This window comes from Ochotona princeps, chromosome 2, assembly GCF_030435755.1.
Source record: "Ochotona princeps isolate mOchPri1 chromosome 2, mOchPri1.hap1, whole genome shotgun sequence".
NCBI lineage: Eukaryota > Metazoa > Chordata > Mammalia > Lagomorpha > Ochotonidae > Ochotona > Ochotona princeps.
The window spans coordinates 78826850-78840477 of NC_080833.1; the positions used below are offsets into that span (position 1 = coordinate 78826850).

The window sequence follows — 13628 nt, forward strand, 5'->3', positions numbered from 1 at the left end:
CCATGCGAGAACAGGAAGCTCCTGGCTCCTGGCTTCGGGTTGGCTTAGTTCTGACCATTGTGGCCATTCAAGGAGTGAAACAACATGGAAGATTAAAAAAGAAGTAGAAGAAGAAGAAAGTAGAGTAGTTATTAATTATTTTTATTTTTGATATTCATACATAGTTGATTAGGGTGATTAGAGTCAAGGGCTAGAGGAAGGTGGGTGAAATCACCATTTACACATTCTCTTTTTTTCCTTCCTGTATCTGGGGAGAATGAGGGAGATAGGAGAAGAAGCCATGCCCAGCCTCCCAAATGCCTCTGAACCCTGGGATGGAGGACAGCCACCCAACACATCATGGTCCCCAATGTGAGGCATGCTCTCAGGGTCCTGTTCAAGTGGTTTCAATCGTTCAACAGTTCTGATTTACTGACAATCTCGCCACTCCAAGCATGATGAAATCTCTCCAGAATCCACTGACTGACATAATCCACCTTAGAGTCTCCATTTGCCCAGTTATTCACTGCCAACATTTGACTGCAGTAGTTGATTGATTTGTTCTGTCATCAGTCTTATGTTGTGGTACCAGGCTCCTCTGCAGACTCCAATGTACTGCCATACCCTCCATGTGCACCCGGATATGCTGTACACTGCTCCAACTAAGCTAATGAGGAAGACCAGCTCTGATACATGCACTCCATGGTCAAACCATGGAACTTGGAATTCTCTCCATGGTTGGGGTTCTGAGTCCAGCAATTCAGTTGAGAGGATCCCCATGGAAACTTCAGGTGATTCCAGACCTGATTCTTTTTTTTTTAAGATTTATTTATTTTTATTGGAAAGGCAGATGTACAGAGAGGAGGTAAGACAGAAAGGAAGATCTTCCATCCTATGGCTCACTCTCCAAGTGACCGCAATGGCCATTGCTGAGCCAATCCGAAGCCAGGAGCCAGGAGCTCTTCTGGGTCTCCCATGCAGGTGCAGGGTCCCAAAGCTTTGGGGCGTCCTCGACTGCTGTCTCGGGCCACAAGCAGGGAGCTGGATGGAAAGCGGAGCTGCTGGGGTTAGAACCGGCACCCATATGGGATATCAGCGCATGCAAGGCGAGAACCTTAACCACTATGCTATCGTGCTGGGCCCTTTTTTTAAAGATTTATTTACTTTTATTGGAAAGTCAGATAAACAGAGAGAAGGAGAGGCACAGAGGAAGACCTCCCATCCAATGGTTCACTCCCCACGTGGCCGCAACGGCTGAAGCTGAGCCAATCTGAAGCCAGGAGCCCAGGAGCCTCCTTCAGGTCTCCCATGTGGGTGCAGGATCTCAAAGCCCCAGGCTGTCCTCAACCACTCCCCCAGGCCATGGGCAGGGAGCAGGATGGGAAGCAGAGTCGCCGGGACCAGAACTGGTACCCATATGGGATCCTGGCGTGTTCAAGCCGAGGACCCTAACCACTACACTACTGCACCGGGCCCCAGACCTGATTCTTGTATGTGCTTGCCAATACAGGGTCTGGTACAATCTGTCACCCCAGTCACCTTATGCACAAGCTGATGGTTGCAATTGCTGGGTCAGTTCTGTTTCCAACCCTGTCTTTTACACAAACCAACAGATATTGCAGTCCAGCCCAAGTCTGCCCACCACACACTTGGCCTTCACGCAAACCAGTGGGAGCTCCAGCCTAATCGGAGTGACCCGCAATAACCACCACTAGGTCCACACCCTGCCCTGGTTCCAATGCTTGCTAATGTGTACAGCAGACTGGTCCAATCTGTCCCATATCTCATTCTCTCATACATGTCAATGGGCATTGTAGCCTAGTTCAACCCAACCAACCCCACCATCAAACCCACACAATGTGCTGCCAGGTGCCACTCTCTGTCTAGTCATGCCTGCCCCTGGTTCCCATGCTTTGAGAGTAGAAACCCAAGAGGGACTTCCCATTGTTTCCTTTTTGGGCCCACTCCCAGATCTTGTACTCTCCAGGTGGTAGTGCCATTTAACTTGACAGAATTAGCCCCCACCCCCATGCCAGCATCTCCAGCTGATGCTTTGGCAATGCCCCTTTAACCCACACTCACTCTGACTTATGCACGCACCAGTAGGAACACTCAGCCAAACCTGTCTTTTCCCTGATCTAGCTCACATGAGGCCAACAGGTGTTGTAGCCCTGCCCAGCCTGGTCTGCCCCCATCCCAACTCACACTATCCAGTGGGAGTGGTGGTCCAGCAGGGCAGCCCCATGCAGCCCCCTACTGGCCTCGCCCACTGGGTCTCATGTTTGCTGGTTGGTTGCTGTGGCTCAGTCTGGCACCGCCTGCCTCTCCTCAGCATTTGACAGTAGGAGCTGTAGCCTGGCTTGGCCGGCCACCCACGATTCCAACTCACACTGGTGGGGGCTATAGCCTAGCTTAGCCCATCCAGTCCCCAGTCCTGGCACTCATGGAAACAAAACAAACAAACAAACAACGGATGACTTCAGCACGAAATCCTTTTTTTTTTTTTTAATTTATTTTCATTGGAAAGGCAGATTTACAGAGAGAAGGAAAGACAGACAGAAAGATAATCTATTCACTGGTTCACCTCCCAAATGACCAGAACAGATAGAACTGAGCCTATTTGAACCCAGGAGCCAAGAACTTCTTCTGGGTTCCCCACGTGGGTGCAGGGTCCCGTGGCTTTGCGCCATCCTCCACTGTTTTTCCAGGTCACAAGTAGGGAGCTGGGTCGTAAGCAAAGCAGCCAGGATACAAATCGGCACCTATGGGATGCCTGTGCTTGGAGATGGAAGATTAACCATTTGACCCAACACGCCGTGCCCCAGGAAATTCTTAGAAAAGGGAAAACTGCCATTTTTCAAAATGATATATTATTAGAGCCAAATCTAGTGTTGTGCACATAAGCATATGATGGGCCCAGCCTGAGACTTACTATAAATCACCAGTAATTCCCAAGGACCAAACTAGACACTCAGATTTGAAAGATGCATGAAACAAGATTCTCAAAGAGCTCACAGTTCAGGCAGGAAATCAGGTTTGCAAAAAGCTAATTACTATAGAAAATTACAACAAACACCTGAGGACATGTTCAGGATAGCAACGTACAAAGAAGTGGTATACTGGGGAGGCGAACCCAGCAAAGACTTCCTGGAGGAGACTGTCCCTGAACCCAATCTTAGATGATTAACATGGTTAGTGGGTTAGTCCATAAGAGACTACCTGCTCTGTGACTCAAGGAGTCTCCTGGGAAAAACTGCCTTGGAAAGGAATGCAAGGTGAATCCTAGCTAAAGGTAGTGGGGCTGGGGTTGCAGAGGCAAGGCGGTCCTGTGGCTTGAACCAGATGAGCTAAATAATTGGGTCTGTGAGAATACTGGTGTACGTCAGGCTGTGGAGGTGGCAGAATACACTACCACAGGAGCCAGAGTGTAAGAGGAAGGGAAGGGGTATGGGGCACCATAGCCAAACAAAAAAACGATCATAGAGCACAGGCTGTATGAAAGAGGCACCCCTGAGCTGTCCAGAGACCTATCTTGGAAAGCACATTGGAGCTGTCCTTGGGAATTTCCTGAACTAGCTGAGGAAAGAGTCTGGGGAAACCACGGTTTCCCCAATCGGCAGGCTGATGCACAGGATATAACTAGAACTCGTTGCTATTACTTTACTGTAGTTGGGTTTTTTCTGTTTTTTTTTTAATCCCCGGCTGCTTTGTTCTAGAACACATACGGGAAGTATGAGACTCTCTTCCAAACATCAAGGGGTTTACAACTGTGTAGAGAAAGCCACTGTGTGTTTTAGACTTCAAGAGCTCTAGAAATACACTCAGGATGGACAAATTGTGAAAGAGAGAACAAGAGAGAATGGAGGTAGAACATAAAGATAAGAATGTTAGGCCAGATCCAGAATATATTTAGAATATGCAGTGGGTTCAAAACAAAACAAGAAACCCACTGGAAATAGAAACAGGTGGCAGATGATAAGGTTACTAACTCGAGAAGTGAGTTTTTGGTGGTAGGGAGCAAAATAAACAAACTAAACTAAACTAAGAGAATGCATTCCATTGCAAATGCCCTTGAGGATACAGTGGGATCTGAATAGGGTCTGTGACTCAGTGGAGAGTGATTGTAGAGGCGATGTCTTAGGCAGGTTGTGTTGAAAATGAAAGCCGCGTCTAGAGAAAGGCCAAAACTCCTTAAGGCTGAGCAGAAGGTAAGAACTGGAGCCAACGGGAAGAAGCTAGGAGATTCTGGCAGGCAACTGAATTAAGAGAGGAGTATGGAGAGATTTCCGAGTCAGAAGCACACAGACCTTTCCAGAGAAACCTTGAACTTGAGCATCTGTGTGTCACCCACTATTGGCAGGTGGCCAGGCACTGAGTAGAGGAACTGTCCAGGTCTGCAAACCAGGTAGATTTCTACTTCTTTCTCCAGCTCCCGTAGGAGAATGGGTGACTGGGGGAGTCAGAGGTGGAGCCTATGTGGTGGTTTTAAGTTTGATCCTGTCCCTGTTTTCAAGTGTCAGACAAACCACAGCAGTTGCTAGGAATTAAAGCGGGTCATTTATGAAAGGTACAGGCGATGGACCAGCAGTTCTGTCCTCCGCCCCTTGGCTCTCCACCCAGGGATCAGTGACCCGGGAGGCTGTCGGGCCTGAAGGTCATCAGAACATTGTGATTATTTGCCTCAGCTGGGCGGTAACTGCACAAACGTATTAAGAGTTCATGGTTGTCTGTTTGTTTTGAAAAGTTAAGAATTTTAAACCTAAAAAGGTCAGAGTATTCAATGTTTACTTTGACGATGGTTTAGCTATACAATCCCTCTGAATGTTTGTTTTTGAATTTAACCATCTTACAAGAATCTTAATTGTTTTCGGACTTCTCCCATTTTGTAACCTTGGTTCTTTAAACTAATCGCATCTTCATCAGGGTTCCTTTTCAGTGTTTTCATTGAAATAGAAAACAGTGTCTGCTCTTTTCCGAAGCTGAAGAATGTAAGTATGGAAGATTTTAAACAGTACGGTCTCACAGTAAGAATTTCTTTAACACTGGAAGCCTTTCCTCAAGAAATTTTTCTTAACATTATTATACAATAATCTTATTTAACTGAACTTGTGACTCTTGCAGTAAATAATGCCTGGGGGAGAACATTTTCCGGATGAATTGCTGGTGCCCAATTACACAATTTTGTCCTGGGGGGAAGAGCCAGTCATGAGGAAACTGCTTTTAAGTGGAACCCGGATCAACAGGACGGCCCTTCTTGTCCACGCGTGCATGGCTGGAAGCCTCCCGAGGGCCTGACGCTGGTGGGCAGGCCCGCGGAAGCCCTCGGGTCTCAGACACTTCATTCTCAAGTTCATTCCAACTGGTCGTTCATTCCATTCAAAGTTTGTTCCATTTTCTCCAAAAGGGCCCAAAAGAGCTCCGTGAATGGCATGTTTTGAACCCTAACACACACAGACATCAGTTCCCTCCTCCCAGGACGAAGTGGGATTATGAAATTATTTCAAACGAAAATAATAAACAAATGAAAACAATCAAGGGCGGCCGAGCTACGACCCCTCCCATCACAAACGTTTCTCCTGAATACTCCTTGACACTAAAAGTCTGTCGCCCATGGTTACCATTTTGGGACAGGGAAAGTCTGCCACCCATGGTGACCATTTTGCATCTCTTTCAGGCTCTTCCTCTACAATCCAAAAAAAGAATTCTCAAACAAGTGTCTGAATACAAGTGTTGGCTTCACAGACAACTCGTAAGAGTCCTGCTTCCTGAGGTTTCCAAGATAGGCCCCCACACTGTCCACCGCGGAGCTTCATCTACCGGCGGACAGCCAATCCAAGCTAAAGCTCCCATCCTAAGGGGCTGCGTCTTTCTGAAACGCTGTAACGTTGCTGTTAGTGCTTACAAGACATGACTTCCAGGGGCTCCCCTTCCCTTGTTCTGGAAGTTTTCTAAGTCCCGTATGGTTACTCGACAACATACAGGGTCCATGGTCTAGCCCTTGTGTCAAAGCCAGTGCCCGTGCACGCGTGGGTCTGTGTACACCCCCACCACGCTGAGCTTTGGCTGCCTCATCTGTAAGTACAGCTTCTAATCAGACTCTGGGTGCCTGAGGGCCATCTGGTGCAGGGCTGCTCAGCCAAGATCCGAATCTCAGGCTCACTGCTGCACAGAAATGACGGAACATTAGAAACAAAAACAAAAACTATGGGATACTGGTGCTTCGGGTAAAGGATTAGCCTGTTAAGCAACCATGCCAGGCCCCTGACTACCTAGTTTTAACAACTGCTACTTCTGCTATAGCTGGTTACAGTTAGGCCCCAAGAGGTGGTCTTGTATTTTCTTTCAAAAGTTATATAGTTTAAATTTTTATGTTTAGGTCTCTGATCCATCTTGTATTAATTTTTATATGTAGTCTAATACACAGATTGAAGTTAATTTATTTTTTCCAGATAGCCAGTTTTTCTAACATCATTTATTAAAAAGAATTTTTTTCCTTCCATTAAAATGTTTTGATCCTTTTAGGAAAAAATTAGTTGGCTATATGAAAATAGTTTCTGAAATTCTCTATTTTTCCTCTATATGTGTATCCATACATGAAGGAACCTTCCAAAAAATCAGAGAAAATGTGTATTAGGGGAAATTATACATGGATTTCAGAAAAGTTGGACAGTAAATAAATGTATTCTTCAATTCCATTATTCTCATGAATATTCTCATGAACTGTTTGAAGGATCCTGTATATACATATGAAAATACAAATGCCATCTCCATGTATTTACACTTTTAAAAAATATATTTATTTATTTTTATTGGAATGTCAGATATACAGAGAGGAGGGGAGAGACAGGAAGATCTTCCATCCAATAATTCACTCCCCAAATGGCTACAACGGACAGAGCTGAGCCGATCTGAAGTCAGGAGCCCAGAGCCTCTTCTGGGTCTCCCACATGTGGGTGCAGAGTCTCAAGGCTTTGGGCCGTCCTCAACTGCTTTCCCAGGCCAAAGCAGGGAGCTGGATGGGAAGTGGGGCCACCGGGATTAGAACTGGCACCAATATGGAATCCCAGCACATGCAAGGCAAGGAAGAATCTTAGCTGCTAGGCTACCACGCTGGGCCCTATACTTTTTTTTTTTTCTGAAGAGTTGCTTGTTTGCTTATCTATTTGAAAGGCATAGTTATAGAGAAAGTTGGAGAGGAGTTAGAGACAGAGAGAGAAATTATCCACTCACTGTTCACTCACCAGACAGCTGCAAAGGCCAGGGTCAGGCCAAAGCCACGAGCTCCTCTGGGTCTCTCATGTAGGTGTAAGGCTCCCTTAGGTTATCTTCCACTGCCTTCCTATGTGCTGGCTGGATCAGAGATGGAGCAGCGAGGACTTAAACCACACTCACATGGAATGCTGGCAGTGCACGCAGCAGTCAACCTCCGGGCCACAAGCTAGTTCCTCACATGTTCCAGATTTTCTCTCAGTAGTATTTGTACTTTTAAGTGCAGACCTTTTTTGTTGTTGTTGTTCAATGTACACTTTTTTTTTGTATATTTGATGCTACTGAAACACAATTTGGTTTTAAGTCTCATATATAAGTGAAATACAATTTTTATAGATCAAGACTTTGCTAAATTCACTTATTGATTAGAATTAATTTCTCAGGCTTTTCCGCCATATATATAATCTGTGAACAAGGACAGATTTCACTTCTTTGCCAATCTTCATTGCTTTTCCTTTCGGTTGTTTTATTGTATTGGCAAGGACAATAAGGAAAATGCTGACAGGAAAAGGTGAACTGAGAGAAGAGATGGAAGGAAATACTGCAGAACAGCAGATTAAACACTGATTCTGATCAATATTTATCTGCTAATGTGTCGGACAGGCAGAAAAAGATGATCCAAGTGCTTGGGCTCGTGCCACCAAACTCGAAGGGCTGGTTGGACTTCTGACTCCTGCCTTGGTTAGGTCAAAAGGCACTTAGGAAGTAAAACAAAGGTTGGCAGGTGTCTCTCTCTGTCGTTGAATTAAATAATTGGTAAATCTTATTTTAAGACAAAAGAAAACAATGAAACGGCTATCTTTCCCTGCTCCTGATCTTAAGCGGAAAGTGCTGAAGGGTTCATTGTTCAGGCGAAGGCATTTTGCTGGTGTCTTTTAGCATTATGAATATGTTACCTTCTAAGTCAAGCTTGCTGAATCTTATTTAAAATAAATATGTCAAATGCCATTCCTGCATCTAGTGAGATAGCCACATTTCTCCCCTTATGCTGCTAATATCGTGGATTACATTTGTTTATTTTCAAATTTGAAACCAATCATACATTCCTGGGATAAAATCCACTTGCTCATGCTATCTTAATCCTTTTATTTATAGCAGTTTGAATTTGCTATTTTGTTAAACAGCATTATGTCCATGTCCATAGGGGGTTTTATCTTCACTTTTCATAATGTCTTCTCTAGGTTTTAGTAGCAGGATTATACTGATTCAAAAAACTGAGATGTGTTTCTTTTTCCTCTATTTTCTGAGAGGTTGTTAGATTGTTATAATTTCTTTCATAAATATGTGATATAATTTGATAGTCCCCATGCCTGGAGTTTTCTTCCCAAGAGTTGTTTAAAGCACAAAATCAATTTTTGACATACGCAACCATTCAGATTTCAAATGTCATTTTGCATGCTTCCGAAAGCCGCAGGACTGCACTCACCTTGCCTAAGCTGTGGAACTCACTGACACAGCTGTGGTTCTCTTCTTAACCTTCTCAAGCACACAGACGTGCAGAGATGATCTTCTTCCATTCCTAACGTTTCTAGGAATTTTTCAATTTTATTTACCTTTGAAAGAATCCATTTTGGCTTCGTTAATTTTCTATTCAACTGATGTCTACTATTTTCTTCCTTCTTGGTTTTATCTTTCTCCAGCTTCTGGAAATTTAAATGTTATATTTCAACCCTTCTTCCTTTCTAAATAAACAAAGCCACATATTTCTCCTTCAACAACGCTTCTGCTGTAACCTGCAAATGCTGGTAATGTTTGTTTTTCATCATTAGTGAGTTGAAAACATTTTTCCAGGGGTAGCAATTTATCTCACAGTAGAGATGCTGGTTACATCCTACACAGTAGAGAACCTGGGTTTAACATCCAGCCCCAGCTCCTGACTCCAGTTTCTTGGGAGGCAGCAGTCCTGACTCAAATAATTGGGTTCCTGTGAGCAAGGGAGAGATTTGGGCTGAATTCCCAGCTCTCTTCACTCCCATCCCAGCCTTCGTCAGCATGGGCATCGGGGGAGTGAACCAGTAGATACAAGCTTTGTCTCTTACATGAGAACAAAAGGGGTCAGTGCTGTAGCACAGTAAGCTAAGCCTCTGGCTGTAGCACCAGCATCACAAGGGCAGTGGCTCTTGTTCCAGCACATCCATCCACATTCATCTCGCTATGACCTGGCAGAGCAAGGGAGCATGGCTGAAGCCCTTGGGCCCCTGCACCTATGTGAGAAACCCAGAAGACGCTCCTGGCTCCTGGCTTCCGATTTGCACAGCTCCGGCCTTTGTGGCCTTTTGTGCAGTGAGCCGGAGGGAATATCTTCTATGTCTCTGTATGTCTCTCCCTCTCTCTGTAACTCTGCCTTTCACCTGAGCTGCCCACGTGCTGCTTACTAACTACAGCTTCGCTTGCTTTTACCTTTTACTTCTTCTGCTGGTCTTTTTTTTTTTTTAAGACTTGTTTATTTTATTTTTATTGCAAAGCCAGATTCACAGAGGAGAGACAGAGAAAGAGAAAAATCTTCCATTCTCTGGTTCACTCCCAAAGTGGTTGCAATGGCCAGTGCTGAGCTGGCCAGGAGCCAGGAGCTTCTTCCAGGTCTCCCACATGAGTGCAGGTCCCAAAGCTTTAGGCCGTCCTTGACTACTTTCCCAGGGCACAAGCAGGGAGCTGGATGGAAAGTGGAGCAACCGGGATACATACCAGTGCCCGTATGGGATCCTGGTGCACGCAAAGAGAGGATTTAGCCACTAGGCTATCATACCAGGCCCTGTGCTGGGTGTCTGTGTCTCCCTTTGCACCCAATGGCAGACTGGGTGCAAAAGGGAAGAAGCAGACCTTTGAAGGGAACCGAGAGGCCCTGAAGTTTCACGTGTGCATCCTCCCAGGGGCCAGTGCCATTTGCCGCTTTGGGACCATGCTCTTCGTCTATTCATCTGGCTCACTGAGGCCTGGATGGCCCTGGTCTTCACACTGGCCATCTACAGGGCCAGCTACCATTCTACAAGCTTGATGGCATGGGCAGTCTTCTCTGAAGACAGGGCTTTGGAGGACAGCGGTGTGGACCTCAACATGGCACAGGGCATGGCAGAGCAACTGAAGGATGTGATCCTGCTCAGCTGCTTCTCCCTCTACATCTGGTCCTTCTGGCCTCTGGCTCCCGGCCGGGCCTTTTGTTTCCTGTGGGTGAAGGCACTGAGTCCCTGGGTCACGGCAGACAGTGGTGCAGCGGTGCCACCGCATACTGCAAAGAGGCAGCGCCACCAGGAGCAGAGGCACATGAAGCGATGGTAGCCAGGGATGTGGTCACAGGTTGCTGACCCCTGGTGGCTCTAATGGGGCTGCCTGGCCCCCATTCCTGGAGCAATGAGGGCCCAGCCCAGGGGTCACAGTAGTATGAAGTGTAGGATCGTGGAAAAAACAGCCGAGAACGTGAACAGCAACTACAAAAACTACTCAATGTCCAAATCTTAGGGGATATTCTGGATGCATTTTTGTTACTGATTTCTGATTTAATTCCATTAGAATCAGAGGTCATACTTTGTCAATTGATCTTAGGTAAAAGGCCGAGAAGCGATATATTTTGTCATATTTCGATTTCTGGAATGTACTAAGACTTGCCTCAGCAGGCTGCAGCCCCATGGTATGAGGTTGTGCTGGCGACCTTTCCAGTCACGCGTGTCACAGCGGCTCAGGGTGGGTGTGGGGGTGTGAAGGACTATTTCATAGCCCCATCTGTGGTCTATCTTGGTAAAAAGCCCAGGGTACCTAAAAAAACTGCATTCTGCAGTTGTTGGATTCTACAAATATGAGATGCACCAAACTGCTTGTGTGATTCAAATCTATGAACAGATTTTTTTTGTCTAGTTGCCCTATTAATTAATTACTGCAAAAGGGATATGAAAAGCTCTGCCAGCAATGTATAAGTTCCTATTTCCCAATATCTTAGTAAATAGCTATTATTTTATTATAGCCACCCTAGTAGATGTAAAGTGAAATTTCATTGTGGGTTCTCTATCAATTTTTTGAAAAGATTCTCTTTTTTTTATTATTAATTACATTGCATTACGTAAAGTCAGATATATAAGAGTGGAGACAGAGAGGAAGATCTTCCGTCCATTGATTCACTCCCCAAGTGGTCGCAATGGCCAGAGCTGAACCGATCTGAAGCCAGGAGCCTGGAGCTTTCTCCAAGTCACCATATAGGTGCAGGGACCCAAGGCTTTGGGCCATCCTAGATTGCTTTCCCAGGCCACAAGCAGGGAGCTGGATGGGAAACAGTACCACCAAGATTAGAATTGGTACCCATATGGGATCCTGGCGTGCGCTAGGCGAGGTCTTTTTTTTTTTTTTAGGCGAGGTCTTTAGCCACTAGGCTACTGCACTGGGCCCTCTACAAGATTTTTTTTTTTTTTTTTAAGATTTATTCATTTTATTACAGCCAGATATACACAGAGGAGGAGAGACAGAGAGGAAGATCTTCCGTCCGATGATTCACTCCCCAAGTGAGCCGCAACGGGCCGATGCGCACCGATCCGATGCCGGGAACCTGGAACCTCTTCCGGGTCTCCCACGCGGGTGCAGTGTCCCAATGCATTGGGCCGTCCTCCACTGCTTTCCCAGGCCACAAGCAGGGAGCTGGATGGGAAGTGGAGCTGCCGGGACTAGAACCAGCGCCCATATGGGATCCCGGGGCTTTCAAGGCGAGGACTTTAGCCCCTAGACCACGCCGCCGGGCCCCCTCTACAAGATTTTTTGAGGGCCCAGTGCCGTGGCCTAGCGGCTAAAGTCCTCGCCTTGAACAACCCAGGATCCCATATGGGCAGTGGTTCTAATCCTGGCAGCTCTACTTCCCATCCAGCTCCCTGCTTGTAGCTTGGGAAAGCAGTTGAGGACGGCCCAAAGCTTTGGGACCCTGAACCCGCGTGGGAGACCTGGAAGAGGTTCCAGGTTCCCAGCTTCAGATCGGCTCAGCACCGGCCATTGTGGTCACTTGGGGAGTGAATCATCGGACGAAAGATCTTCCTCTCTGTCTCTCCTCCTCTCTGTATATCTGACTTTGTAATAAAAATAAATCTTTTTAAAAAAAAGATTTTTTGAAAACATTTTAACTCCTTGTTTTGTGTTACTGTTTTCTTTAAGAAATAAATCGTGTATCTTTACTTGAACACAATCTGCTGTGAGTGAATACTGTGCCAGTGAACATTAGGGATAGGCATGCCATAACAGCCTAATTCCAGTAGCCACACTCCTTTGTGCTATTGTTACAAATCCGACAGCAGGTGCTTTCCTTAATCATTAGTATTTCTTTTAAAGAAATGAAGAGGACATAAATAATATAATCTTTCATCTTTATCTACCTTTATACCATTTTTATTCCTTTTCTTTCATTTCTCAAGACTTAGCTATCTAATTCAGGTCTGCTGGTGATCAATTGTTGTTTTCACCTGGACATGTCCTAATTTCACCTTCATTCATGACAGATAGCTTTTACGGACATAAAATTTGAAAGCGACATGTAATTTCTTACAGAAATGTCATGATATAATTCCATCGTTTCAGGTCTCTGCTGTGTCCAGTGACAGAGTATCTTATATTATTTCTTTTTCTTAAAGATTTATTTTATCTTCATTACAAAGTCAGATATACAGAGAGGAGGAGAAACAGAGAGGAAGATCTCCTGTCAGATGATCCACTCCCCAAGTGACCGCAGCGGCGGGTGTTGAGCTGATCCAAAGCCAGGAGCCAGGAAGCTCCTTCAGGTCTCCCACACAGGTGCAGGGACCCAAGGCTTTGGGCCATCCTCAACTGCTTTCCCAGGCCACAAGCAGGGAGCTGGATGGGAAGTGGAGCTGCCGGGATTATAGCCGGCGCCCATATGGGCTCCTGGGGTTCAAGGAGAGGACTTTAGCCGCTAGGCCACGGCGCCAAGCCCGACAGAGTATCTTAATGTCCTCTGGCAACAGCCAAGATTTCACTAGTTTAAAACACAGCTAATGTTGTTGCCTTTGCATTTGTTTTCTTAGGGTTTGCTGAGCTTCTTGGATCTGTAAGTTGGTATTTTGCGAAATTTTGTCAATATTTGTCAGAATTTCATGTCCTAATTTCTCTCCTCTCCTTTATGAGCTCTAGTTACACTTGCTGGTGTTCCAGAAGTCTGAGGCTTTGTCTAGCTTTCCTCAATCTCTTTTTTCTCTTTGCTTTTTAATTGCTACCAATGTCTTCAAGTTAATGAACTCTTTCTTTGATGACCCAAATCTGTTAAGTACATTTTCATTTATTATGCTTCTCTGTTTTAGAATTTTCACTTTAAAAAAAAAATCCCCTTTTCTGGGATTTCCCATCTGTTCAACCATTACACACATATTTTCTTTTTTTAGTCTTGAAGCCTATTTATA

General features: G+C 45.4%; 1 protein-coding gene and 1 pseudogene across 1 annotated transcript in view; one reads left to right on the forward strand and one right to left on the reverse strand.

Moving 5' to 3' along the window:
* Positions 1–13628, reverse strand: part of DIPK1A (divergent protein kinase domain 1A) — a 119188-nt gene that overhangs the window by 65580 nt on the left and 39980 nt on the right. The gene's annotated exons all lie outside the window — the stretch shown is intronic.
* Positions 10025–10555, forward strand: LOC101519013 (transmembrane protein 208-like; annotated as a pseudogene).